The sequence below is a fragment of the Saccopteryx leptura genome, chromosome 5 (genome assembly GCF_036850995.1).
Source record: "Saccopteryx leptura isolate mSacLep1 chromosome 5, mSacLep1_pri_phased_curated, whole genome shotgun sequence".
NCBI lineage: Eukaryota > Metazoa > Chordata > Mammalia > Chiroptera > Emballonuridae > Saccopteryx > Saccopteryx leptura.
The window spans coordinates 35,914,231-35,941,775 of record NC_089507.1 but is presented as its reverse complement, the minus strand read 5'-3'; the positions used below and the strand labels follow the sequence as shown (position 1 = coordinate 35,941,775).

Sequence of the window (27,545 nt, the reverse complement as noted above, 5' to 3'; positions counted from 1 at the left end):
AGTAAAAACCTCCTAGGCTCTAAATGCTTTTGCTTTTACCTATTTCTACATCTTAACTGTGTTGTGTCTCTTCCCTTCACTTTGTGTTTTCCAGGCACACAGGCCTTTCAGTGCCATCAAGGGGCCGTGCCTTCCGCCTGAAATATTTTCTTCCTTCCCCACCCCGACTTCACCATGACGATTTATAGTACATAAGTTTTCAGTTCTGTCAAAGAACTCAGGGAAGCCTTCCCTGACCTCCTACTCTAGATTACAACTCGTAGTTTAGAGCATCCTTTACCTTTCCTTCATAGCCATTTATTATAGTTTATTCCAATTATGAATTAGTGAGATTATTATACCATAAGCTTCATGAGGACAGGGGCCATGTTTATCTTGTTAGACATTATTTTCTCCAGGCCTAGCTTAGTACCTGACACATACTAGGTACTCAACTAAAAACATTTTTATAAAGAAATGAATTAAAGTTATGTTTAGACCAGGAGTCAACACTATAGCCCATAGGCAAATTCAGCCCACTACCTCTTTTTGCAAGCTTAGAATGATTTTTACATTTTTCAATGATTGAAAAAAAAATCAAAAGAGGGATGATATATTGTGATACATGAAAGTTAAAATTCCATTTCAGTGTTCATAAATAAAGTTTTATTGCAACATATTAGCCCTGCAGATTCATTTATGTATTCTTTATGGCCACTTTTGTGCTACTGCGGCAGACTTGAGGAATTATAACAGAAAGCACATGGACTGCAAAACAAAAATATTCACTATCTGGCCCCTTACAGAAAAGTTTGCTGACCTTTGTGTTAAACAATAGTAATTCTGGGCTCTGGGACAGCTTGTGTTCAAAAGCACCTGCAGGTGGCTTTTCTCAATTGTTAACAGTCTGCTTCTGTTGCTGAAACAAGTGATCTATTTATTGTGCTTAGTTGGTAGGATTAATTAAAGAGACTTTCCTTTGTCCTTTGTTTTTCTGCTTCTCTATCAGCAGACAGAAGCCCCCAAAGGAGGTCAGTCATCTGGTATACTCCTCTGCCAGTGGTTTGATCATGTGACTCCCCCCCCCAATCAGCATATTTCCTAGTTCTTTGGATAATTCATGAATTTCTTTCCCAAATGAGATAATGAGTTGATAGGTAACAGCAATAGAATTAAAAAGGGTGCCTACATCATTCCTTCAACTTTCCTTCAACTCATCCACTGAAAGCAGATCAAGAATTGCTTTCTTCTTTTAAAGAGTCTATATCCCTTTCCAATTACAAATTCATACTTCCCAGAGTGACACATTAAAATACACGTTAAAATCGAACAACGTTTTAAGATAGTTTCAAGGTGATTTCACCCTAGTACTAGATAATCATCCCAACACGGACAGATGAACTGTTCATGCCTTTAAATAATTTAATTTAAAAATCTAACCTGAAAAATAACCACTGTGTATGTTCATGGCTGCTGAATTCAAAGATGTTTTTAGTGATACAGTAGACAAAGGGGACTGTACTGAATATAGGTGTCTTTTTTTTATATAATGCCCTTTATTTCTAAAAACTGTGAGAGAATATATCTAAACTGAATAATATTCTAAGAAAATTCATCAGAGTAATTCACTATTAGATGAAGTCAGTATTTAATCCTTGATATATCTCTTTTTTAAATTCACATTTTCATACAATGGATCTGTTTAGAATGGAAGTCCCCTGGTAATGATTAAAAGATAGAAAAATGGCAGGAAAGTAACATACTAGCAGGAATATTTGTATTTTGGATAAAGTTAAGATCTTATTAGTGTCTTTATTAATATAAACAGTATTAAAATATAAAGCTCTCAAATGATCTAAAATAGGTATAAAATGGAAAATAAATAGATTTTATTAAATGAAAGACAATCTCATATACATTATTCATGTATCTCACAGAACAAGAAATCAACTATTCGACCCAATTTAGAAGGTGGTATTTCCATTGCCATCAGATTTTTTTCTATTTTGAAAAGCATATATATATATAGCCTGACCTGTGGTAGTGCAGTGGATAAAACGCTGACCTGGAACTCTGAGGTTGCTGGTTCAAAACCCTGTGCTTGCCTGATCAAGGCACATATGGGAGTTGATGTTTCCTGCTCCTCCTCCTATCCTTCTCTTTTTCTCTCTCTCTCTCCCCCCTGGCTCTCTAAAATAAATAAATAAAAAATGTTAAAAAGCATACACACATATATGTATATATATTAGCACATATATACATGTAATATTTATATTATATATATGACAGTAATATAACACAAACATTTCTCTATGTGCTTTAATATAGCTCATATTAGCATTATAATTGTGACACAGCATAGACACTATGATAGTTATTGATGATTATCAAGCATTCAACCTAATTTTTTGGAAGCTCAGAAAAGATACGGTAAAAGAATTTTAAAAACCACTTAAATTTTTTTTTTGTTTCACTCATTGACAAACAATGGGGAAACTTTCTAAGGACTACACAATGGTTTTTAAAGAGTAGTAAGCTTCCTAAAGGAAAGGAAGGGAACTCTATAAGATGAGATAGATGCAAAAAAGAATTAAAGAAGCATTTTTCAAGGGCCTCTATAAAAATTAAGAGTTTCTCTACAAACATTCTGGCAGGAAGCTACAAGTCAATTAGTGATGACGTCCAATGTTTACTTTTGAGAAGAGTGGAAATGAACAAATAGTCATATAATCCCCTTCCCCACATGGATATTATGGAGTGAAACACCTTAGGGACATTTTTCTAAACCATCTTTTAAAATAGATGAAAAGAAGTATCAGTAATGTGAAGTACAATGAGTAATCTAGACGCAATTGGAGGTTTGTTCAAGTTCTCCATAAATTTACTCAAAGAACTTTCACTCTGAAATGATAACTTTCCTGATTTTTGGTTTTAAAATGTTATTATTTTATGTAGTAATGGGGAGAATAGGTAGAGGATTTATTTATATTTATTTTATACCTTTACTTTGTAAAATAAAGAGTTAAGCCTATCTCAATTCCTGAAAATTCCTTGCAGATTTTACCCATCTATGAAATTAAAAAGTCTGGGAACCAGTGATCTAGATTGAGTGATAGGATAGATTTACAATAAAATATTAATTAGAATAATCCTGGAATAGTATTCTGATTAATTAGATTTTCACACTGTAGGGTAACCATTTTGTTTCATCCTTGCCTTATTCAAGTTGATTTGACATGTATCTGTAGAAAACCTTCAGTTACACCAGGTATTATCTTAAATGATGCTGATGAAAAGATGTGTAAGTATGGCCTTTGCTGTCAAGAACAAACCAGAATAATGCAAAAGACAGAAAAAGAAACATTTAAGTTCTGTCTTCAATTACTATGATACCTGTAATCAGAATAACAGATGTATGTATGGGGTAGAGAAATAATTAAGTCAGGAAGGAAGGCTTCATAAAGGAAGTAAAACTTCTATTGGGATTTGATGGACAGATAGGAGAGTCCTCCAGGTGAGCAAGGACTGGAAAGAAGGCTGTTCTATTCAAAGACAATCACATGCCCATAGACACTGAGGCTTGATAGAGCAGCCTCACCGATATTGATAGAGCAGCCATTTCAAGTGTCAAATAAACAAATCACCAGAGAAGAAATCTGAGGGGTGCCTAGAGTCAGATTATAAAGGACTTGTACATTTTACTGGGTTGCTTGGACTATATTCAATATATGCCTAGAGAATCTTTGGAGGGTTTTAAGCAGAAGAGAATTGGAAATCTTTCTAAAAATGTATTAGTATTTCCTTTCTGCCTTAGTAAGTAGAACATCAGCAGGAAAAGAGGAAGACCAAATATGGATGGATTGACTCTATAAAAGAAGCAGTAGGCATGAGTCTATAGGAGCAGAGCAGGGCTGTTGAGGACAAGATGGTGTGGACATCACTCATTTGGAGGGGCACCAGGAGTCAGAGTCAACTCAACAGCATGTAACACACAAATAGAATATACTGAACATAATTGAATTTTTTTAGTGATGATTAAAGGTTTTTCAGTGATATTCTCAGTGAATGTCAGTTCTCATTTTACAAAGAAACACACTGAGATATAGGTGGAGAACTGGGGCATCTTCTACAGAGACCCAGGAAATTTATTTATAAAATCAAATTACTATGAATATATTTTCTCTTAATATGTTTCATTCTTGTTAATAGTAAGAAAGGGCTGAAGGAAGAGATCTTGGTTGACAGCTGTTAACTGAATTTTTTCTTAATTTTACTGTAGAAAATCATTGGTTAATATATATAGATGGTATCCACCCAGGTACTGAGTGAGGGGTAAAATTGTGCCACATATGAATAGAATTCGGAGATCCATTATACTCTCTGGAGAATAGCTACACACTTACCATTTGTTTCTCTATTCATTGCCCAACACATAATAGTTACTATAAAAATGTATGGTGAATTGAAAAGAACTTGCAATGTAAATGGTAACAATTTTTCTGAGGAAAACTAATTACTGACTTAAATGGTAGTTGTTTAATGGTTTAACCTTTGTATATAAACAGGGAGAATAAGTGATCATAATGTGCTTCACTCTTTAAATGAGTTTAACAAAGATCTAAATTCAAGGATGTTAAAAAGCTATAGTCATATTGGTGCATGGAGGGTATATTTCTTTTTAAATAATAAGGATTTGGTTCAGAAATGGGAAATGAAGGTAGTAAAGTACTTCTGAAGAGAAAGTACAAATCGTAAATTTCTCCAGGGTTAGAACTGGGGCTGCGTTTAGTAACACTGAACATTCTTAAGAATGACCTGCATATTGGAAACTCTAGGTTTGCAAATTTTCTAAATTCTTTCTCAATGTGAAATGCCAACAGGAGTATTAGTACCAGGAGGCTGGGTGAGCTAAAAAGTGATAATCCTACTGTGGGCAAGTGTGAAATAGAAAAAAATAATATAAATTATATTTGTACGGTAATTATCTCAGTGCAGTTGGTTAGATGTAAGGAAGCAAATCTGGAGGTTACTGTAAACCGTCCTCTGGAGTTATAAGCCCAAAGTGCTAGTGTAACAAAACAATCTGGTCAGTGTAGAGCAGGTATTTAACAAAGAACTTGAAAACATCACTTAGACCTAGAACAAAAACTTGCAGTTGTATATTCATCTAAAATACTAGATGTCTTTATTTCAAGATCACACTAGACACTAGAATATAGAATATCCTTATTTTGATTGTGTTCTAATATAGAGTATCAGAACCCAGAAGTAGTCTCAAAATTTGAGAGAAGTAAATCAGGGCAAAACCAGGATGATTACTTTACCTTGGCTGTAGGAAAAAAGAACCACCAAAACCCAAAAGGGGAATAGGTTGAAAACAGAGGTTTAGTTATAGACATTTATAACTGTGAAGGTAATATAAATATAATCCAGACATTTCCTTGTCTTTTGCTCCCACCAGAAATACCTAAACTCACCTACAATGTTTCCCTTTCCTCACTCTTTGATATTTATGGGTATCCCCCAAAGATTTTTCACCTGCGCTCACGGAAAAGTCTTACTGACTATAGATGATTTATTTCCTCCTTTCTAGCGCTCATTCCCCTTCGAGGGTACTGCTGGGCGCTGCCACTTTCTTGGCACCATTGGGCTATCACTGAAAATGCACTAAATATTTAAATATTTTGAGGTCCAAAGTCTCAAACGTAATTGGAAAACAAATGTTTCCCCCTAATATTCATTTGTGGGTACCAAAAGCACTTAACCATACCCAATTTCAGTAGTCACAACCCTTTTTGGTCCTTACAGCTCCGGTGGGAAAGTGAGGACACTAATGCAAATCCCACCGGGATGGCGCAGAATTTCTCTTTTCATGCGTGAGGTTTTGCTGCAGGGTTAAGCTTCCGGTGCCAGGCTCCCTCTTTCCCGCAAGCAGTAGCCGTCTGGTGCTCACTTAGGCTTAACCTGGGCTTCCTCTGCTACGGTTCTAGCAAAAGGGGACGGACGTGGTCAACTTGAAGTTAGTATGAGGGGGGACCATGTATTCAATTTTTTCACAAGAGTAACTTAGCTCTCGTGACAAACGCTGAGAAAACACAAAGGTCGTGAATTAAACCGAAGTTTTAGAGGACATTATTTAAGTGATTTTTTTGAAAACGAACAATTGTGAAACAAACAAGGACACCTTCAGGTTTGCAGATTGCTTAATTAAAGCTCTTCGGGGTAGCGAAATGGCAGCGGAATATAGTGGACAGAACGTGAAAACTTGTTGAGTAAATCTCAGGAGTTAGCACTAGAATTTCAGGTATTCTAACTCATTGTAACCAATCCATTCACTGGATGAGATTCCAGCTCTGGATATATTTAACTCATCTGGAGGAGATTCTGAATTTTTCTTTTCTCCCTTTCCGGCTTTCTCCAATACAGGGTCTAATTTTGTCCACGACCCCTAGCAATATATAAAGGGATAGGCGCTTAGAAAAATGGCAAAGTAGGGAGGATTTGGCGGCTGTATTTCTCGAACCCGTACAGGGAAAGCGATAATGAGTAAGGGGCGTGCAGATTAACTCCTGACTTGCCCAATCAGGTGCACAGGAAGATGTCCTTTCACCAATAAAAATAAAGTTCGCTTTCCGGAGGCGGGAGTGTGAGCCTTGACTGTCAGTTCTCCAAAGCAACGATAGAGTAGAAGACAGAGAGTGATTAGAGGCAGGTCCAATCCGGGAAAAGGGGCGGGGTGGAGGTGGAGGTAACTCTGAGCGACGGTTGGACTGGCCAGTGGAGTGCGAAGATTGCTGTTCCTGTTGTAGTGTTTCTCGCCAATCAGCGAGGTGAGGGAGTGGGCGGGGCGGGGAAGGGGTGGTAAGAGCTCGCAGCACAGCCGAGCGCCCGTCGGGCTCGGGGGAGAGAGAGAGAGAAATCCGGTTAAAATCAGAGTCGGAGGGAGGTTTAAGCACAGATCGGTTCCGATCGGATTATTCCTTAAAGGGGACGCGCCATTGTCAAGAGAACGGAGCCTGGGGCCCGAGGGCGGGGACCAGCGGCGCTTGAGGAGGAGGCAGCTGCACTTGGACTGGGGACGGGTAGGTGTTGCTTGGGGAAAGGTGCTTCATTTCACTTTCTCTTATCGCCCCATGGGCAGGCGCCGGGATGCCCACCGCCCGGCGGCCCCATCCTTGGTGGGAGACGAGGTCGCCGGCACTCGCCCGCTGCCCTTCCTGATGGAAGCCGAGGGGAGGCGGGCCAGGATGGCTGGCAAGCTGCTCCGCCCGGGCCAAGACTCATAACGGACACTAAACCGCGGCGCAGTCCCCGCCTCAACCGAAAACCCGCCGGAGCAGCAGCGGGTCCTCGGGGAGCGCCGCGCGCCCGGCTCCCTCCGTGCGCGCCCCCCTTGCCTTCGCGCGCCCGCCTCTCCTTGCGCGCGCCGCCTCCTCGCGGACTTGGGGAGCCTCCGGGCGGGGAGGAAGGCGGTGGCAGCCAGGCGGAGGGAGGTCGGCGGCCACCGTTTTGCCGCCCGGGCCGTGAAGGGTGGGCGGAGGAACGAACTTGGCGCGGCAGCTGACGGCCCGGGGCGTAAGGGGTGCCGGGGACCCGTGGAGCGCGCGGAATCGCCTGCCCGGCCCAGCATTGTCCCTCTTTTCCTTTGGTCTCTCCGCCCACTGCTGGCGGTGGTAGGGAGGGGTGCGGATGCGGGCGCTGTGCCCGCGTCGCTACGGGCCGGCCGCGCACCCCCAGACCCGGAGCTTTCCGGAGCCAGAGTGGCCCAACCGACGCCGCAGCCACCGCCCGAGGGCGGCCCGGGCCTGCTGAATGTCTTGGCTGCTCTCGGTCCTCTCGGGCGCAGGCTGCCTGGACGCTGAGCTCTTCCGTGCAACTTTTCTTTGCCTATTGATGGAAGTTGTGGCTTCTGAGCGGCAGGTTCTTCGAGTCTAAGTTCGTTTCCTGCGTCCGGTAGAGGCTGATTTCTAAGTGAAATGGTTCTTAATTGCCGTCGGTCTTCTTCTCATGCCAGTTTCGTTCCTCGGCACTTAAAATCTCTCCTCTTGTGCATTTGCAGTTACATGAAAACATCAAACTCTCAGGTCAAGATAAATTGAAAAAGGGGGAGGAGAGATGTGCTGTTGAGGGCTAGTACTCCACATAGAGCCAAATTTGCCTTAACCTTTGAACCTCGACTTAACCTGCGGGAGATTTTTTTAGAAGGAAAAGGGGAAATCAGGTTTCTAGGGTCTGTGAGATCAGGAAAAAAGAGTTTTGACAGAAATAGTTTTGTAAAATACTGTTACGTCTAGCAGATGTTTTCCATAAGGTTTATTTGTACTACTTAGCTCATAGGCATTATCATTAGTAACAGCGACTTTTACAATTGATAAAACAAGTAAAGAGGTTTATCATCTTGAGCATTATTGCTATGCTGCTGTACCTGTCAATACTTGCTGGAGAAATCGGATTTAGAAACAGCACATTCCTTGTTAGAGACCTTATTTAGAAAAGGAATGTTTTCATAAGCATTCATTTCTGACAGTTTCTTTTTGTGCATACTTTGTAGAGTACTTGAATGTGCAAGTTACAACCTATAAACAAAGTAGCAGTGGGAATGTTATTCTGTAGTCTTTTTTTTTTTGCTACTCATTATCAAAAATAACATTCCATGCAATGTTTACTTCTATTCTGAGTTATTTTGTAAAATTGCTTCTGTGGAAGAGTGAAATTGTCCAAACACCTGGCCCAGTTTTTTTTTTTAAAGCAATACTAACAACTTTCCAAAGTGTCAATTAACACACTATTTAGCAACTCTATGAGCCCTGTGGAACATAAGTTCAAAGGCTCACCAATAACAACAAAGAAGAAACGCTACTTGGAAACTGAAAATCAATTTTAGATAATAATGTTTGATAATCTGTTTCCATAGAATTTAGGAAACAAATACACAAAAACATGATCTTTTGTAGTAACCATTTTAAATTTAATTTTTAATGATTTAATTACAGTTGATGTACAATATCATATTAATTTTGGGTGTACAACATAATGGTTAAACATTTATATAACTTACAAAGTGATCATCCCGATAAGTCTAGTTACCCACCTGACACCAGGCGTAATTATTGCAATATTATTGACTAAGGACTATCTTCCATTTCTGTGCAAATTCACTGTGTCACCTAGTACCTTTCTAGTACCCAGTATATGTGTTGTCTTAGGTCTTTGTGACAGAAAACAATAATGTTCTATCCAGGCTGCTTAAAAGACTTACTTTACTTTTATTTTATTTTTTTAAAAGACTTACTTTACTTTTAATTTTTAGTAAACACCTTTCTAAACAGATTACACCAAAGTTCAGCTATTGGTTCAGTGACTGAGGGAAAATATATCAATATTAACCTTTTGTTCTGTGTACAAAAATGTGATTTAATAATTTGTCTTTTGTGACAGTGATAGCTTATTGTCACAATTATTAGAACTAGGTTTAACCTGTCATCAATACCTGTTGAGTACCCATTTATTTAAGGAGTAGTATGGGAAGATAAAATAGAAATGGGTGGCAGTCATTACTCTGAAAGGTATACAGTTTAATGGAAGGATGCAGAAATATCATCCATAAGAAAAAGACCGTGTATCTCAGTGCAGCGACAGGTGCAGAGTAACAGCAACACAGGATTGATGCCAAAATGGTAAAAGAATAGTGGAATAATAGAAGAAATCTAGGTGAGGATGGACAGTTTTCATTGTTTTGTGTAACAGATATCCCCACCGCCACCATCCTCTCCCTTTTGGCGACCTTGAACTTGTTCTGTATATCTATGGGTCTGTTTCTGTTTGTTTTGTTTATTCACTTATTTATTTTTTTTAGTGAGATTTTATGTATTTTAAAATAAAAATAAATTTAAAAGTAAAGTATATTTGGGGGTTGGCTGGGTGTATGTTCTCTACTTGAACTATTTTTTATCTGTAAGATACTAGGGGGGCAGAACATGTGCTCTGTATTTCAGCTGTTGTTACCTCACCAGAGCAGTCATCCCAGCTGAAATGTCACCTTGTCTGCAGGCTTTGCTTCTGATCTCCTAATCATAAGTGACTGCTCTTTCCTCTTGCTCCTGTAAAACCCGTTTACAGCACAGGCCATGCTCTGACTGATGGTCTGCTTATGTGTGTATTTCTTCGTTAGATTTTGGACTTTGGTAAAGAACATTAACAAAAGTTAGAGGCTCCCCCTCTCCAATTCCTCTTTTTACTGTTGTCTAAAGTACTTAAGCAGTTTTATTAGACCGTTAGTATTCTATAAAAAACTATAAGCTGTATAGAAGTTTACCTTTTTTTTTTTTGGTAGGGAGAGTATGTGTGAGTTTGTTTAAATGAAAAATTATTTTCCTTAAGATCAAAGTATCAAATGCTCATTTAATTTTTTTAATTCATTTTAGAGAGGAGAGAGTGTAAGAGAGAGAGAAAGAGAGAGAGAGAGAGAGAGAGAGAGAGAGAGAGAGGAGAGAGGGGGGGGAGGAGCAGGAAGCATCAACTCCCATACGTGCCTTGACTAGGCAAGCTTAGGGTTTCGAACTGGCGACCTCAGCGTTCCAGGTCGAGGCTTTATCCACTGCACCACCACAGGTCATGCTCATTTAAAAATATTAATATGAGCACTGGCTGGGTAGCTCAGTTGGTTAGAGCATTGTCCCATTACACAAAGGTGCTCTGATCCCCTGTGAGGGCACATACAGAAACTGATAGATGTTTCTCTCTGTCTCTCTCTCAAATCAATTAAAAAATAAAAGTATTAATATAAAAGCAATGTAAACTTTATAAATAAAAAGTACTCCCATAACACTGCCCTTATCACATTATAATTGTTGGTAATGATTTGGTGTTTATTCTTAGTTTTAATTTTTCCTTCTTGCCTGACCAGGCGGTTGCGCAGTGGATGGAGCGTCGGACTGGGATGTGGAGGGCCCAGGTTCGGGACCCCAAGGTCGCCGGCTTGAGCGTGGGCTCCCGGGCTTGTTTGGTTTGAGCAGGGCTCACCAGTTTGGGCCCTAGTCACTGGCCCAAGCAGGGGGTCACTTGCTCTGCTGTAAGGGCAGGTGTGAGAGATCCCTCGATGGGCGGCTGGGGTGTCGCAACGAAGAATTGATGTTTCTCTCTCTCTCCCTTCCTGACTGTCTGTCCCTGCCTGTCCCTCTCTCTGACTCTCTGTCTCTGCCACACACACACACACACACACACATTACCCTCTCTCTGACTCTCTGTCTCTGCCACACACACACACACAAAAATTAATTTCCCTTCTTTTTTTGTTATCTTTATTTTTTATTTATTTATTTTTAGAGAGAGGGGATAGGGGGAGACAGAAAAGGAGAGAGAGAAAGAGGGGAGTGAAGCAGGAAGCATCAACTTGTAGTAACTGCTTCCTGTATGTGCCTTGACCGGGCAAGCTTAGGGATTTGAACCAGTGACCTAGGTGTTCCAGGTCGACACTTTATCCACTGCACCACCCTGTTATCTTTAGATAATAAACTATCTTTAAAGTATAAGACTTGAAAATTTTAATTAGTAAGTTGTATTTATTAGGAATGAAAAAAAGATAATCAATTTTTATACACTTATTTATTAATAATTTTTCCCCAGTCTTAGTAATTCTGGTTCTTTTACCTTTTCTTGAGTTATAAATCTGCCACTAGTATGTATGTATTCAAAAATAGACTATATAGTCATTTTGAGAATTGATCAAAACCTGTGCTCCTGAACAGTTTATCTGCCTTTACCCTGAAATACATTTGGAGTATATACTCTAAGCATACTATCTTTTCATTTCTTGATATTTCTCATCTCTAGAGAGCATTAAAATTACTTTGAAAGTGCCAACAGGCACTTCTCAGGGTAGCCCAAGAGGGAGTGTACAGAGGCTCTACCCTAACGGGAAGTTGGTCATAAAAAGGGAGCTGCCCTGTAAGCTGATGGAGGAGGTGATAAGATTCTGTTGTTTAAGAGCTTCAGAAGGCTGGCCCAGGGCTGGGGGGCGGGGCAGGTTTCCCAAAGGTTCCGAAATAGAAAGCCTGGCTGCAAGCAGCCAGTTGGCCTAATTAGCTGAGAAATCTCCATTTCATTTAGCACATCTTGGTTTTTTTTTTTTGAGAATTGTACCTAATTTATTCACTGTGCTAGGATTGAAGATAAGGTTAAGTTTGTCTCTGTCACAAGTTGTGAGCTCCTCTGAGTAGGGTCCTTAAATAGACATCATGGCACATGTGCATTAAATGCAGTGAATACAAAGTGCCAGTTTAGGTGAATTTATTATTTGCTCTTGTTTATTGTTCTGTATAGCTTCTTCCAGAGCAGGGGTCGGGAACCTTTTTGGCTGAGAGAGCCATGAACGCCACATATTTTAAAATATAATTCCGTGAGAGCCATATACAATGACACGTGTACATTACACATTATCCAATAAAAATTTGGTGTTGTCCCGGAGGACAGCTGTGATTGGCTCCAGCCAGCCACAACCATGAACATGAGCGGTAGGAAATGAATGGATTGTAATACATGAGAATGTTTTATATTTTTAACGTCATTATTTTTTTTATTAAAAATTTGTCTGCGAGCCAGATGCAGCCCTCAAAAGAGCCACATCTGGCTCGCGAGCCATAGGTTCCCGACCCCTGTTCCAGAGTGTCCTAGTAAACCTGGTCTGGTCTTCCCTAGAAGGTGGGTTGAGGCCCATGGAGCCTGCTACATTAAATGTGTGAGCACTTTAAGTTTTTTGTTTTGTTTTGTTTTTCTTAATTTTAAACTGTTATTCCCATGTGGCAGAATATTTCTGGAATTCTACAAACATTGGTGTGTCTTTCCATATACCCTACAGGGGTCATCCATTTCAAAGACTTCCATTATGAGACTACATTTGTCTTCTAGCAGATAATTCACATTTTTGTTGGTAGAATAGTAATACATTCTTTAAAACTCAAAATGCTATATAATAGATGCCTTTATCAAGATTTAAAAAAATGTTATGGAAATAATTATTTTGAAAAATCACATATTAAAATACGGAGTGAAGTACTTCTAAGTTCTACAAAGTGCACCACCCCTACCCCTGCCGTGCTTGTTGCTTCATCTTTGCATTTGTGGGGAAAGAACTGGGTTGCTAGAGAGGGACCTTGTAGGACTGTTCCAGTGAGGGTCAGCTAGGCCAGGAAGACCATCTTGACAGATGGGTACATCCTATGGAGTTTGACCCTATTGCTGCAGTTAAGAATTTGTCGAGTTTTGTAAATAGTTAAAGTTGTATTTTTTGTGTGTGTGTGTGTGTTTTTTGTGGTGACAGAGATAGAGAGAGTCAGAGAGAAGGACAGATAGGGACAGAGAGACAGGAAGGGAGAGAGATGAGAACCATCAATTCTTCGTTGCAGCTCCTTACTTGTTCATTGATTGCTCTCCCACATGTGCCCTGACCCGAGGGCTACTGCAAACCGAGGGATCCTTTGCTTGAGCCAGCGACCTTGGGCTCAAGCTGGTGAGCTTTGCTCAAACCAGATGAGCCCATGCCCAAGCTGGTGACCTTGGGGTCTCAAATTTGGGTCCTCTGCATCCCAGTCCGACACTCTATCCACTGCGCCACCGCCTGGTCAGTCAAGAGTTAAAGTTTTAAAATAACTTTATTGAGATATAATTTACATGCCATACAACTCATCTATTTATTTAGGACTTTATTGATTTTTAGAGAGAGAGAGAGAGAGGAGGGTAGGAGCAGGAAACATCAAGTCATTGCTTCTCATTCATTATAAGCCTTGACCAGGCAAGCCTGGGGGTGTTGAACCAGTGACCTCAGCATTCCAGGTCAGTACTTTATCCACTGTGCCACCACAGGTCAGATGGCCGTGCTCTTTCTGATGGCTCTAGAGAAGAATCCTTTTTTGCTTCTTGAAGCTTCTGGTGTTTGCCGATAACTCTTGGAGTTCCTTGGCTTGTAGCTGCATCTATTTAAAGTATACAATATCCAGAGGTTTTTAGTATAGTCCAGAATGGTGCACCACGACCAAATTTTTCATCACCCCATCACATTCCCGTTCTCCTTCCCTAGTGCTAGGCAACCAGTAATTTACATTCCATCTCTGCATTGGCCTGTTCTGAATATTTCACATAAATGAAAAATTACATTTTAATAAATGTACCTTCCTGTATAAATTGGTCTCTTTCAATGCATATTAATCCTAGGAGTAGAGAGCGTCTTTTGTGATGTGTATAGCTCCAAAGTTTAGAAAGATTTTCTTTAAAAGGGAATTTATGTAAATCCTTATTCTACCTAAGTCTGGAAAGTAATGGGAAAAGAGATTTATTTTTTCTTCCTATGAATATCATAAGACTTATTTTGGTGACACTTCTTTTACTCAATCATTTGGTGACTCTCTTCAAGAAAACAATTTATGTGTCAGGTTCTACATATCAGACTTAAATAAAGGACAGTAGTACTTTAAAAGAAGTTGAAAGTACTTAGTAAGTTCTGATCATTGCTGAATGAGATGTTTATTTTATTGGTTCAAAATGCTGTATGGTGTAACTTACCATTTCTTTGATCAAAAGTCATGTTTCTTGCCTTGCTTGTGGTGGCACAGTGGATAGGTTGTCGACCTGGAATGCTGAGGACCCCAGTTCAAGACCCTGGCTTGCCTGATCAAGGCACATCCGACAAGAAATAAACAACTCAAGTGAAGCAACTATGAGTTGATACTTCTCGCTCCCTTTCCCTCCTTCTTGGTGTTTTTTTTTATTTTATTTTTTTAAGATTTTATTTATTCATTTTAGGAGAGAGAGAGAGAGAAGGGAGGGGAGGAGCAGGAAGCATCAACTCCCATATGTGCCTTGACCGTCAAGCCCAGGGTTTTGAACTGGTGACCTCAGCGTTCCTGGTTGATGCTTTATCCACTGCGCCACCACAGGTCAGGCCTTTTCCCTCCTTCTTTAAAAAAACAAAACAAAAAAAAGAAGTGCTTCCTAAGTTGATCATGATGAACTTTTATTTGCCCCTGCACAATGCTAGTGACTTTGCAGGCATTTAAGTAATGATAAGTGTAGCTAAATTTATTGAGTGCTTACTAAATAATGTGATATGCACTGTCTTTTAAGGTAAAATGATACAACTTATTTTTGAGAATTTTCTGTAATTATCAACATTGATTGTGGTTTTAAAGGCTTCTGATCATTTATTTGTCTTTTTAACATTGTTTCAAATGGCCATTTTTGATCAAACCTGAGATACTTTGATGATGCTGCTTTCTTGATATTTCCAGGAATTGTCAAGGTAAGGTTTTCACTAACTACATCTCCTGTTGGATGACAGCAGTTGTGAGACACATCTCTATTTCAGAGCATCCATACATCAGAGAGGTTACAGTGTTGTTTTCTTTTTTAAAGGTTACCAGGGAATTGAGAAAGTGGTATCATTTTGTTCACTTACTCCAGTGGTTCTAAAAGTGTGCGCCCTAGAAGATTTCCAGGTGCGCCCTATGGTATTCCAGAGAAATATGTGCCTGTTGGGCACAAAACCAACAGGGTTTTTGGAGTTTAGATTTTGGGGGGACAGAGGTGTGGGGAATTGGCTGTAGCTGACAGTCTGCCCAACCCCCCACCTCACTTGCCTGACTAGGTTGCAAAAGGCTGTTAAGCTGTGGTGCTGGATTATTTACACTACCCCCCATGTTCCCTGGAAAGACTGGAGGCAAGTTTCTTCTATCCTTTGTTTGGTGTCAAGTTAAGATGATATATATGATGAGGGTTTTGGATTGATGATTAAACATGAGGAATTGTCTCTTGAAGCCTTTTGGATTTCTATAAAAGAAGAATATGTGGCAGTACCTAAGAAAACTTTGAACATTTTACTACAATTTTCAACATTCTATTTATGTGAATTAGGATTTTCTACCCTCAACACAATTAAGAGTAAAAAGAGGAATTCTTCAGTGTATTGACGAGGAAATGAGAATTTGCCTTTCAAATATATGCCCAAACATTGAAGAAATCACTAGGACACATCAAGCTCATGTTTCTCATAAACTCAAGAATGAAAAAACTTAATGCATTTGTGCTGGGACCTGCCGAATTTATCAATACTAAATCTTACTAAGAATGTTTTTAGCCTGACCAGGTGGTGGTGCAGGGGATAGAGCGTCAGAGTCAGACTGGGATGTGGAAGACTCAGATTCGAGACCCCGAAGTCGCCAGCTTGAGCGCGGGCTCATCTGATTTGAGCAAGGCTACCAGCTTGGACCCAAGGTAGCTAGCTCAAGCAAGGGGTTACTCAGTCTGTTGAAGGCCTGCAGTCAAGGCACAAATGAGAAAGCAATCAATGAACAACTAAGATGTCGCAACAAAAAACTAATGATTGATGCTTCTCATCTCTCTCTGTTCCTGTCTGTCTGTCCCTATCTATCTCTCTCTCTGACTCTCTCTCTCTGTAAAAAAAAAAAAAAAAAAAAAAAGGTTTTTATATATATATAAAGATAACTTTTTTGTCATTTTTTAATTTTTAACCCTTTTACAAATTCTAAAAAGCATAACTCAAAAAAATGTAACGATTTTTTAATGTCAGAATAAATTTAATTTTATTATATTTATTTCATTTAATTACCATAAAAGCATGCTTGGATTTTATATATATTTTTTAATATTTTACTTAATTATTATAACATATATCTCAGAAATTTGTATATAGTGCGCCTACAAGGATTTTAAATGTGCCCCGACTTCAGTTTGAGAACTTCAGTTCAGTTTGAGAACCAGTGACTTACTCCAGTGCAGTCTCATTTTTTTTAAACAAATTTAATTTTAATTTAATTTTAATTTTTATTTATTTATTTATTTTTTTGTATTTTTCTGAAGCTGGAAATGGGGAGAGACAGTCAGACAGAATCCCGCATGTGCCCGACCTGGATCCACCTGGCACGCCCACCAGGGGCGATGCTCTGCCCACCAGGGGTGATGCTCTGCCCCTCCGGGGGGTCGTTCCACCGTGACCAGAGCCACTCCAGCGCCTGGGGCAGAGGCCAAGGAGCCATCCCCAGCGCCCGGGCCATTCTTGCTCCAATGGAGCCTTGGCTGCGGGAGGGAAAGAGAGAGACAGAGAGGAAGGAGGGGGTGGGGGTGGAGAAGCAAATGGGCGCTTCTCCTATGTGCCCTGGCCGGGAATCGAACCTGGGTCCCCCGCACGCCAGGCCGACGCTCTACCGCTAAGCCATCCGGCCAGGGCCTATTTTTATTTTTTGTATTTTTCTGAAGCTGGAAACGGGGAGGCAGTCAGACAGACTCCCACATGTGCCCCACCGGGTCCACCCAGCACGCCCACCAGGGGGCGATGCTCTGCCCATCTGGGGTGTCGCTCTGTTGCGACTAGAGTCACTCTAGTGCCTGGGGCAGAGGCCAAGGAGCCATCCCCAGCACCCGGGCCATCTTTTGCTCCAATGGAGCCTCGGCTGCAGGAGGGGAAGAGAGAGACAGAGAGGAAGGAGAGGGGGAGGAGTGGAGAAGCAGATGGGCACCTCTCCTGTGTGCCGTGGCTGGGAATCGAACCTGGGACTTCTGCACGCCAGGCCGATGCTCTACCACTGAGCCAACCGGCCAGGGCCTGCAGTCTCATTTTTTAGGTTGTAAAATAGTTCCATGTGTGCTTTATTGTGTGAATGGATTTCAACTTCTCATGATTCCTTGTTTTATTTATTTATTTTTTTAGAAGAAGGGAGAGAGAGAGAGGAATATTGATTTGTCGTTCAAGTTATTTATGCACTCATTGGCTTATTCTTGTATGTATCCTGAGCGGAGATTGAACCCACAACCTTGGTGCTTTGGGCTGATGCTTTAACCAATGGAGCTACCCAGCTAAGGCCCTGTTTTGTTTTATTTTGTCTGTTTTACTTTTTGGTATGTATTTCATGGTAATCAGATGTGAAATAATTTAGTTCAGTACTGAAGAATGCTGGAAAGATTATTTAAATGTAATTTTCAATTTTGTCCTCCATTTAAAAATTTAAGATGGACTTCTGATCAAGATGGCAATCTAGGTAGCTGTAGTACTGGCCTCCTCCCACAACCATGTCAAAATTACAACTGGATTACAGAACAACTATCCTTTAGAACCACCTAAAATCTGCCCAAGTGGAAGTCCTACAACTAGGGAATTAAAGAAGCAGCCACATCAGTACCAATAGGAGGGGTGGAGATGAGAATCGTGTGAGCACCCACGTGTGGTGGATAAAAGTAAAAAATCGGAGGGATGTCTCAGCTGTGCAGGTCACAACAGAGGAGCAAGTGGTCCCAGCTTTCCACCGGTCACCCAGCCCAGGGTTCCAGTGTCAGGAAGGGGAGTCCCCATAACTTCTGCCTGTATAAACCAGTGGGTTGTTGCTGAAGGAGATGGAGGGCTGCTGGAGCCCCAGGCAGTTCCTCTTAAAGGACCCACACGTGGACTTCCTAGGACTCTGAGCCTCAGTGCTGGGCCAGTATCTTGAAAGGCATCAGAGGCACACAGAGAGGAACTGAATTGTCCAGCATCAGGGGGAGAGCTGGGGCGCGGAGGCAGCTTTCTTCCAGATAGACTAGCAGAGGCCATTGTTTATTTAGTGAGCCCTCCTCCCACAGAGCTGGCAGGCAGATGCCGTATCTGATATTCCATCAACCTGACTGACATTGTTTGTCCTGCCCTGGTGATTCCCTGAGGCCCTGCCCCACCCAACTTTCTGGTCCACTCAAGCTATTGTCAATGGCTTTTCCATACATATGGCCTGTCTTGCTTTAGATTTTCTTGGTGGTGCAATGGATAAAGTATCAACTCAGAACACTGAGGTTGCTGGTTTGAAGCTCCAAGCCCCAAGATTACTGGCTCTGAGCATGGGCTTGTCAGCATAGAGTTGCTGGTGTGAGCAGGGGAATCATTCATATGATCCCAAAGCATGTCCACTTGAGCCCAAAGGTTGTTGGCATGAAAAGCCCAAGGCCTCTGGCTTGAGCAAGGGCACATTGATCAAGACACATACGAGAAGCAATCAACGTACAACTAAAGTAAAAGCAACTATGAGTTTGGTGCTCCTTGCTCTCCTCCAGAAGCAATCAATGCACAACTAAAGAGAAAGCAACTATGAGTTTGGTGCTCCTCGCTCTCCTCCAGAAGCAATCAATGCACAACTAAAGTAAAAGCGACTATGAGTTGCTGCTTCTCAGCCTCTCTCTCCCGTTCTGTCTCTCACTCTCTCTCAAAAAATAAATCTCTCAGTCAACCTGCATTTGGCTTAGCCTGCTCCATACTTCTTGCTTAGTGGCCCCAGGCCTGGCATTAACAATAGCTGGCCTTGGTTTGGATCTTGGCCTCACCTGGGCACGTCCAAGCCCAGCACAGGTAGCAGCCATCTGCAGATTGCTTTGTAGCTCATGGTGGCAAAACACAGGTGGTGGCTGACCTTGGCCTGCCCCTCCTGAGAGGCCCGATCAGCACGTCCAGTGGACAGTTTCGGACCATGTCAAAGCATTACTACCCACTCACCTCCACAGGTGACACATTAAAGGGGTATGTACCTTCAGTGGACACCGGAGCCTTGCTGAAGTAAGTCCTGCTCTGTGGGGTGTGCCCCTGTACAGCTGATTCTTCCTGACGGTCAGTGGTCCCAGCCAGTACTTGCAGCTGATTGGCCTGGGGGTAAGTCCCTCCCATTAATGTGCCAACTGTAAGAAAGGCTCAACTACAAGAAGGTGTACACGGGGGTGGGGGGGTGTAGAGTTCAAAACACTGGCTAAATGATCCACAGTGAAGTTAGAACTTCAACAGCATAAAAAAGGACCAGTCAGAAATAAAATTTACACTAACTGAAATGAAGAATAATTTCAAGGGAATCAATTGAGTAAATGAAGCCAAAGTCAGATCAGTGGTTTGGACTATAAAGAAGCAAAAAATACCCAATCAAAACACAGAAAAGCAAAAAAAAACGAGGATAATATAAGGAGCTTTGGGGACAACTTCAAGTGTACCAACATTTGCATCATGGGAGTGCTGGAAGGAGAAGGGAGAGCAAGAAATTAAAAATTACTTGGAAAAATAATGATAGAAAACTTCTCTAACCTGGTAAAAGCAATAGACATACAAGTCCAGAGAGTCTCAAACAAGATAAACTAAAGAGGTCCACACCAAGACACATCATAACTCAAATGGAAAAGGTTAAAGAAAGAGAATTTTAAAAGCAGCAAGAGAAAGGCAGTTAGTTACCTACAAGGGAGCTCCCATAAGACTAGCAGCTGATTTCTCAACATAAACTTTGCAGGCTAGAAAGGATTGGCAGAAATATTTAAAGTGATGAAAAGCAAGGACCTATAACCAAGATTACTGTGCTCAGCAAACCTGTCATTTAGAATTGATGGACAGATAAAGAACTTTCCAGATAAGAAAAAACTAAAGGAATTCATCACCACCAAACCAGTATATGAAATGTTAGAGGGTCTTCTTTTAAGGAGAAGAAGAAAAAAATAATCCAAAATATGAACAATAAAATATCAATAAATACCTATCAAAAATGGAATCTAAAAAAAATAAATGAACAAGTAGAACTCATAGGTATAGACTCATAAATAGAACATTTTGATGGTTAACAGATGGGAGAGTGGTTGGGGGGATGGGTGAAAAAAGTGAAGGGATTAAAAGTACAGATTGGTTGTTACATAATAGTCATGGAGATATAAAATACAGCATAGGGAATATAGTGAATAATATTCTAATAACTAGGTATGGTGTCAGATGGGTGTGAGATTTATCAGAATGATCACTTAGTAAGTTATGTAATGCCTGATCACTGGAGTGTAGATCTGAAACTAATATAATTATGTCAACTGTAATTGAAAAATAAAAATGATTTAAAAGTTGAAAAAAGGTAAGATGGATAATGCTATTATACAGTACTGGTCAAAACAATATTAACTTTGTTGGTTCCATTTATGTGTCTTTACAGAAAAACCTCTAGCCATTGGTCTCCTCAGTCAGCAATATAGAGACCACCATATTTTGTTCCGTGTTTTTGGTGGAACCATTCTTTTCTAAATCATGTCTGGTTTTTGGGGGTTGACTTACTTATTACTTTTTTTTTTTTTTTTTTTTTTTGCAAGAGAGACAGGAAGGGAGAGAAATGAGAAGCATTGACTCATAGTTGCGGTACTTTAGTTGTTCATTGATTGCTTCTCCTGTGTCCCTTGACTAGGGGGCTCAAGTCGAGCCAGTGACCCCTAGTTCAAGGTAGCGACCTTGGGCTCAACCTAACGACCTTTGGGCTCTGTTAACTGTATCTCTTTGTTTGCTCTCCTCATACCTCTTTCTGTAGAAGTTCCTTGTCTTTCTAATTTAATATTTGTAGTGGGCTCTGAGACTAGAACCCCTAACCACACTTGTTGAATGGTGGATAAAAATGATAGCAGGCTCTGTGTGGGAAACCAAGGAACTTCCTGTATGTGGAACTTTAGGGCTGGGACCTTGTAATGCTGGTTTTTACTGCTTAGAGGATTTTTACTTCTTTCCTGGTTTTGGACTATATTTTAGGTAATTGATATTTCTGGATAGCAGGAGGTGCTATATCAGGGTGATGTAGGTGTTTTAACTTCCCCTGAATAATGGACCTCTTAATTAACTGTCTTAAGTCTAACTCAAGTGGATGGAGAATAATTCTTTTCCACGTGTCTTGATATTCTACTTCTTGCAAGACCTATCACAACCCTAAGCTGTACAGCAGAACCTAATATAATTAATCCATGAGCAGAAATGAGAGGCCTGAAAGAACTGTGAGGATGCATGTAAAATGCCACATGTTCCTGTTAACTAGATATTTATATTTAAACTGGATCTTTTGGTAATTATTTTCTTTGAGGTAAAATTATCTCCTTAGATGCCCTTTTCTATGTTTGTATTGATGACAACTTACACCTATGTTTCGTATTAAATGTTCCTGGCAATACTGAACTCTTAGTATACTTTCAGTAAATACTGGTTAGAGTTTTAGTTGTATTTTTCTTATGGTTGTTCCATTTTTTTCTGTGGTGGAATTCACAGAGTCGTGTTTTCAGAGCTGGAATGGCCTTGGGAATAATCTAATACAGTCTTACATTCTGTAGATGAGAACGAGATTGTGACTTGTTTAAACTGTGGACAGAATTGAGTTCTTTTCAATTCCCAGTCAGTCCACTGTTTCTCCGGTTCCAGCATGTGCTTACTAAGTAAAAAGTTTAAGGGATAAGTAGAATCTTAGACTTAACTAGCCTCTATAACAGGTCTCTAGAAGTTTTATGTTATACCCAGCTGTATAATAAAATGTGTCTGCATTTCTAATATGTGTAAGTTTGTTGTAAACTATATACTATATATTATGTACATAAGAAATGAGATAAAAATGAAAAACATTTTAAAATGCATTATTTCCATGCATTTGATTTTACGTAAAATATTAGTAATTTTAAAAATAAGTGTGATTGACTGTCATTGCTGAAAAGCTTTTTATTTTGGAATAATTATAGACTTGTGGGAAGTTGCAAAAATAGTATAGAGTATCCTATGTAACCTTCAACCCCCCCCCCCCCCCCCCCAGTTTTAGTATTTTATTTTACATAATGTAACATAACAGCATTAAACCAGGAGACTTAAATTGGTACAATACTGGTAAGTAGCCATGTTCAGATTTTATGGTTTTTAATGCACTTGTTCATGTGTCTATGTATGTATAATTCTGTGCAGTTTGATAACATTTTATGTGTGAATTAATTTAACCACTCCCACAACTAGGATTTACAGTACTGTTCCATCACTCAGGAAACTCCCTCCTGCAGCTCAAGTTTCCTTCCTTCCCCACCTTCCTCATCCCTGTTTCCTGGCAACCATTCATTTGTTCTTCATCTTGGTAATTGTGTCATTTTGATGTTACATAAATGGAATCATACTGTGCGTAACCTTTTGCATCACTCAGCACGATGCCCTAGAGAACATTCAAGTTGTATTTATCAGTAGTTCTGTTCTTCTTATTGCTGAGTGATATTTATTGTATGGATGTACGTACCACAGTACAGAGTTTAATTATTAAACTGTTGAAGAATTTATGAGTTGTTTCCAATTTTGGGCTGTTATGAATAAAAGTGTTATATGGGCTTTTGTGGTGAAAATTTTCATTTCTCTGGGATAAATTCCCAAGCGTACAATTGCTAGGTTGTATTATAGGCATATTTAGTTTTGTAAGAAACTGACAGACTATTTTCCAGAGTGGCTGTATATCCCCGTTGGCAGTATATGAAAGGTCCAGTTTCTCCATATGCTTTCCTAAATTGGTGGTTTCACTATTTAAAAAATTTTAGTCATTCTAATTGTTATGTAGAGATATTTCATTGTGTATTTATTTTTTATTATTAAATTTTTTTTCTTTTTAAGTGAGAGTAGGGGAGATAGTGAGACAAACTTCTGCATACACCCTGATGGGGAATCCACTTGGCAACTCTGTCAAGGCTTGATGCTTGAATCAACCTAGCTATATTTAGCGCCTGAGACTGACATGCTCGGACCAACTGAGCTATCCTCAGTGTCCAGGGCCACACTGGAACCAGTTGTGCCACTGGCTGGGAGAGGGGAAGATGGAGAGAAGGAGGAGAAGAAGGGGGAGAGAAGCAGATGGTCGCTTTTCCTGTGTGCCCTGACAGGGAAACAAACCCGGAATGGTCATACGCTGGGCGACCCTCTAGCCACTGAGCCATTGTCCAGGGCCTCATTCTGTATTTTATTTGCTTTTTCCTAATAGGAAAATTAATTGTTTCCCTAATGAATAAACTGGATTGTTTTTTATTGTTGAGTTTTGAGAGTTCTTTATATATTTTAGATAAAAGGCCGTTGTCTAATAGATAGTTGGTAAAAAAAAATTTTTTTTCCTATCTATAGCTTGTCTTTTTATTCTCATAAAGGGTCTTTTAAAAAAAAATTATTAATTTTTTTTTTGTTGTTGTTTTTTGCGAGAGAGAGACAGCAAAAGAGAGAGATGAGAAGCATCAACTCGTGTTATGTCACTTTAGTTGTTCATTGATTGCTTCTTGTACATGTCTTGATGGGGGAGGGAGGCAGTGGGGGCGCCAGCCAATCCAGTGACCCCTTGCTTAAGCCAGCGACCTTTGGGCTCAAGCCAGTGACCGAGGATCATGTTGACAATCCTACACTCGAGCTGGTGACCTTGGGGTTTTGAACCTGAGTCCTCAGCGTCCCAGGTCAACTCTCTATCCACTGTGCCACCACCGGCCAGGCAACAAAGTCTTGATAGAGAAAAAAGTTTTAAATTTTCATGCACAGCATTTAATAATTTCTTTCTTTGATGAATTCTTATTTTGGTGTCATGTCCGCAGAATCTCCATTCCTACATTTTTTCCTAAAAGTTTTATAATTTTACATTTTATAAGATAATTGGTATTGGTAACAGGCAGTTGTCAGTTCTACCATTTTCTTGTTGCTTGCTTTTATTTTGCTTTACTAATACAATGTTTACAATGCTATTTTTTTTGTTGCAAAAATCTCTTGGCCCTGGCCGGTTGGCTCAGTGGTAGAGCGTCGTCCTGGCGTGCGGAAGTCCCGGGTTCGGTTCCCGGCCAGGGCGCACAGGAGAGGCGCCCATCTGCTTCTCCACCCCCCCTCCTTCCTCTCTGTCTCTCTCTTCCCCTCCCGCAGCCGAGGCTCCATTGGAGCATAAAGATGACCCGGGTGCTGGGGATGGCTCCTTGGCCTCTGCCCCAGGCGCTAGAGTGGCTCTGGTCGTGACAGAGCGACGACCCGGATGGGCAGAGCATCGCCCCCTGGTGGGCTTGCTGGGTGGATCCCGGTCGGGCGCATGCGGGAGTCTGTCTGACTGCCTCCCCGTTTCCAGCTTCAGAAAAATACAAAAAAAAACAAAAACAAAAAAACATGGTCATTTTCATTATTAAAAAAAAAAATCTTTAAAAAATTCATTAGTGAGTGATAGAATTCTAATGAGACTGCCAGTACACTTAGCTGGACCCATGAGAACTGCAGTACCTTGCCGTGTGCTGGAAGTGAACGAACAAGTGAGGACATCCCAAACGGCCCCTCCCTGGTGTGGAACTGCCACTCGCCTTTCTGAGATACTGTGTGCGTATGTTCAATGTCACAAACAGAAGAGATTTAATGCAGAGTATTAGGTGCTCACGTACATAATTGTGAACAGGGCCTAACAGGAGGTTTTGGGGTGGCAGTGCAGAGGGCACCCCGAGGGCTGTGCTGGAATCCGGGGTTTGTGCCACCTCTGCCGCCCTTGCCTCCAGGCGCCCTGGGAAGTGCAGGATGAGCCGGAACCAGTGCAGGATTAGCAAGGTCAGTGAAGGAGCCTCTGCCGCTGCTGCTACTGTCACACTGCGTCTTGTCACCCAAGAAGCTGGAGAGTGGACACTGGAATGAGGCTGTGGAGAAATCTTGTATTTCCACAACTGTGCTTGACCCCCAAACAACGTAAAATGTGCATTTCAAATTGTCCACAGGTGACTGAGTGTCAAATGGCCAGCCAATCTGTGGTATCAGCACACTTCACATAAATACCACAAAATGGAAGTTGGTGGTGTGGGAGGACCAGGAGAGGGCGCTGTTGTCAGTCTCACGTATCGAATACTGGTAAAGCTCGGGTTTCAAATTTAAGATAACATATGAGTAATCTTTTAGTATTTTCTTTCCACTCCATTGTCTTAATCACCCTACTTCTGAAGGATGCATATATTCCTTTCTGAGCGTAATAAAGTTTGAATGATTCAGTAATAGCAGCAGGCATATTAGGTCTGGTATGATTTCTTCCCCCGAATATTTAACATTTGTTTTAATATCTCTAATTTCTGAAATCACATCTTTCCCTTTATAAATATAAAATGTCGCCTGACTAGGCGGTAGCGCAGTGGATAGAGCGTCAGACTGGGATGTGGAGGACCCAGGTTCGAGACCTCCAGGTCACCAGCTTGAGTGCAGGCTCATCTGGTTTGAGCAAAGCTCACCAGCTTGGACCCAAGGTTGCTGGCTCGAGCAAGGGGGTTACTCGGTCTGCTGAGGGCCCACGGTCGAGGCACATATGAGAAAGCAGTCAATGAACAACTAAGGTGTCGCAACGAAAAACTGATGATTGATGCTTCTCATCTCTCTCCGTTCCTGTCTGTGTGTCCTTATCTGTCCCTCTCTCTGACTCTCTCTCTCTGTCTCTGTAAAAAAAAAAAAAAGTATATATATATTGTATATAAAATGTCATTGTTTTGGGAAACTCATTAAATTCAGTCACCATTATTCTTTCTTCAGTGTAGGGACCTGAGCCTCCTAACGCCTGTTTCCCCAGAGAACAATGTCAAGGAGGAGGGTTTTCTCCTTGGACTGGGTTCTGGTGCCACCGGCTCTACAGCCCCAGTCGTCACCACTTTGGTTTCTGCTTGTCAAAAATAATGAAAGTTTGGTTTGTTTCATTGCAGACTTTGGATTTTATTCCTGGTTGTAGCAAATTTTGACATAAAACCAAAACTGAGATGTACAGATATACTTGCAGAGACTGGTTTTATATGATCTGTTTTGGCACCTGATTTAAAATGTAATAAAATAAGTTGTATGAAAAAATTTGAGTATGTGTACATGTGCCTTTTTGTAGTGCAAGGTCCATAGGTTTCTCAGATTCTCGGAACAGAGGCCATAACCCAGGAAGATGAAAGTGGCTGCTCTAGAGGTATACATTCAGTCACGACATTTGCCAAGCACTTAACACCAAGGCTCTGCTGTCATCACACACCTTGTCCCTGCTCTTTCTTCTGTGTCTCTAAGCTTTTTCTGGACATAAAAAGACAATTATTTTTGCCCATATGTATAGGAAAGGGCCAAGGTGCATTATGAAAGATCATTATATGAGAAGGGATACCTGGAAATCAATTATATCACCCTAAAATAACAATCTTTCTTTTTTCTATTTTTTATTTAAGAATACACTCCCAAATGATTGATGGGATCCTGAAAAATAATGGGTTATGTGTGTCAAGACATTAACATGTTGATAATTTCTAATCCAATCTATTGTACTTTGGGGAATTTGTTTGAATGCTTGAAATAGTTTAAAAAATAATTTCTAAGTTCAAATCTGCAACCTAAAATTGTACAATTTAGGAAGAAATCTATAAATTTAAAATTTGTAATTCATCCAGAATTGGTAAGAGAGGATTTGGAGTTATAGACGTGCATTTGATTTTTACATCTGCTATGTTAACTTTTCACATAATTATAGCCTAGTTCAGGCATGGCCAACATACGGCTGTGGGCCGGATCCAGCCCGTGTAATGAGTGTATGCGGCCCGTGATTAAATTTTTAATATTCTTCGCTACTTTAAAATCTCAGCTACTCAGAAGCGGAAGCGTCTTTGATTATTGGAAATCAAGATATTTAAGAAGATAGTGATATGCGGAAAAGAATTCCGCATGTGACTAATCTAGGGTTAACTTCCAATAATTGGTCGAATGGATTGGTGATACTTCTTTATTTTTAAAAAAATTCCATTTTAAAGATTTACAA

General features: G+C 40.5%; 1 protein-coding gene across 2 annotated transcripts in view; it reads left to right on the top strand.

Annotated features, from left to right (window-relative positions):
* The first annotated feature begins 6,841 nt into the window (after positions 1–6,841).
* Positions 6,842–27,545, top strand: part of FRYL (FRY like transcription coactivator) — a 290,359-nt gene continuing 269,655 nt past the window's right edge. For both annotated transcript variants that reach the window (XM_066386291.1, XM_066386290.1), the window contains exon 1: positions 6,842–7,061. The gene's annotated coding sequence lies outside the window, so the exon portion shown is untranslated. The remainder of the gene's footprint in view (positions 7,062–27,545) is intronic.